This window comes from Galeopterus variegatus, unplaced genomic scaffold, assembly GCF_000696425.1.
Source record: "Galeopterus variegatus unplaced genomic scaffold, G_variegatus-3.0.2 Scaffold3861, whole genome shotgun sequence".
In the NCBI taxonomy this organism is placed as follows: Eukaryota; Metazoa; Chordata; class Mammalia; order Dermoptera; family Cynocephalidae; genus Galeopterus; species Galeopterus variegatus.
In genome coordinates, this window is record NW_007729972.1 from 53,125 (window position 1) to 56,097 (window position 2,973).

Here is a 2,973-nt window from a genome sequence, read left to right on the forward strand (position 1 = left end):
AACCAGCTCCTGAGTGACCTACGGGTCCAAAAAGAAATTAAACAGGAAATCATAAATTCCTTGAAACTAACAAAAATAAAAACACATCATACCAAAACCTGTGGGAAACAGCAAAAGCCGTTCTAAGAGGGAAGTTAATTGCAATAAATGCCTACTTTAAAAGAGTAGAAAGACCTCCAATAAATGACCTAACACTACACCTCAAAAGACTAGAAAAAGAAGAACAATCAAATCCTAAAGGTAGTAGATGGAAAGAAATAATTAAGATTAGAACAGAACTAAATGAAATAGGGACCTAAAAAGTGATACAAAAGATCAATGAAACAAAAAGTTGTTTTTTTGAGAAGATAAATGAAATAGACAAACCATTAGCTAGGTGTATTAGCCCATTTTGTGTTGCTATAACAGAATATCTGAAACTTGGTAATTTATAAAGAAAAGAGGTTTGTTTGGCTCATGATTCTGGGACAGCCGCATCTCATGCGGGCCTCAGGCTGCTTCCGCTCATGGCAGAAAGTGGCAGGCAGCCGGCAGGTACAAGCAGATCACATGGCAAGGGGAAGCAAGAGAAAGAGAGAGGGGAAGTGCCAGGGTCTTTTAAACAATGAGCTCTCGTAGGAACTAATACAGTGAGAACTCACTCACTACCTCCACCCCCCAGGGAGAGCATTAATCCATTTTAAGGGATTGGCCCCCATGACTCAAACAGCTCCCAACACTGCCACATTGGGGATCACATTTCCACATGAGTTTTGGGGGGACAACACACCCAAACTCTATTACTAGGCTAACCAAAAAAAGAAAAAAAAAAAAAAAAGGAAGAGAGAAGACCCAAATAAAAAAAAATCAGAAATGAAAAGAGAGACATTACAACCAATACCACAGAAATACAAAGAATCATTAGAGACTATTATAAGCAACTATATGCCAATGAATATGAAAACCTGGAGGAAATGGATAAATTTCTGGAAACATACAAACTTCCAAGAAGAAATAGGAAACCTGAACAGATCAATAACAAGCAATAACGAGATTGAAGGAGTAATCAGCAGTCTCCCAACAAACAAAAGCCCAGGACCAGATAGCTTTATTGCTAAATTCTATCAAGCCATTAAAGGGGAATTAATACCAATTCTCTTCAAAGTATTCCAAACAATTGAAACAGAGGCCATTCTCCCAAACTTATTCTATGTGGCCAGCCTCACTCGGATACCAAAACCAGACAAAGATACAACAAAAAAAGAACTATAGGCCAATATCCTTGATGAACATAGACATAAAAATCCTCAACAAAATATTAGCAATCAGAATACAGCAACACATCAAAAAAATTATACACCATGATCAAGGGGAATTCATCCCAGGGATGCAAGCATGGTTCAACATATGAAAGTCAATAAATGTGATACATCACATCAATAAACTCAAGGACAAAAACCATATGATCATCTCAATAGATGCTGAAAAAGCATTTGGCAAAATTCAACATCCCTTCATGATAAAGGCCCTTAGCAAATTAGGTATAGAAGGAAAGTATCTCAACACAATAAAAGACATATACAATAAACCCACTGCCAATATCATCCTGAATAGAGAAAAGCTGAAAGTTTTTCCCTTAAGAATGGGAACAAGACAAGGATGCCCACTCTCACCACTCCTATTTAACATAGTATTGGAAGTACTAGCCAGAGCAATCAGGAAAAAGAAAGAAATAAAGGCATCCAGATTGGAAAGGATGAAATCAAATTGTCCCTGTTTGCCAATGACATGATCTTGTATATAGAGAAATCTAAAGACTCTACCAAAAAACTCTTAGAGCTGATTAGTGATTTCAGTAAAGTTGCAGGATACAAAATTAACACCCCCAAATCAGTAGCACTTTTATACTCGAATAATGAACTAGAAGAAAAAGAAATCAAGAAAACCAGGCTATTTAAAGTAGTCACCAAAAAAATAAAATACCTTGGAATCATTTAACCAAGGAGGTGAAAGATCTCTACAATGAGAACTACAAAACACTACTGAAAGAAATTAAAGAGGACATAAAAATGTGTAAAGAGATTGCATGTTCTTGTATTGGAAGAATTAACATTGTGAAAATGTCCATACTACCCCAAGGCAATCTATAGATTCACTGTAATTCCCATCAAAATACCAAGGACATTCTTCACAGAAATAGAAAAAACAATCCTGACATTCATATGGAACAACAAAAGACCCGGAATAGCCAAAGCAATCCTAAGCAAATAAATAAATAAATAAATAAATAAATAAATAAAGCCAGAGGCATAACACTGCCAGACTCCAAATTATACTATAAGGCTACTGAAATGAAAAAAGTATACTAGCATAAATACAGACACTCAGATCAATGGAACACAATAGAGAATCCAGAAATCAACTCACAANGCATAAATACAGACACTCAGATCAATGGAACACAATAGAGAATCCAGAAATCAACTCACAAACTTCCAGCCAACTGATCTTTGACAAAGGCATCAAGAACATACATTGGGGAAAAGACAGCCTCTTCAATAAATGGTACTGGAACAATTGGACATCCTATATGCAGAAGAATGAAACTAGACCTGTATCTCTTGCCATATACCAAAATCAACTCAAGATGGATTAAAGACTTAAATATAAAACCCAAATCCATAAAGTTATTAACAGAAAACATAGGGGAAAAACTTCAGGGCAGGAAATAGGACTGGGCAAAGACTTTATGAACAAAACCCCAAAAGCACAAGCAACAAAAGAAAAGATAAACAAATGGGATTATATCAAACTAAAAAGTTTCTGCACAGCAAAAGCAACAATCAACAGAGTGGAAAGACAACCTACAAGAAAATATTTGCACTATATATCCAATGAGGGATTAAAATCCAGAATATATAAGGAACTCAAACAACTTCACAGTAAAAAATCAAATAATACAATTAAAAAATGGTCAAGGGAGCTGAATAGACA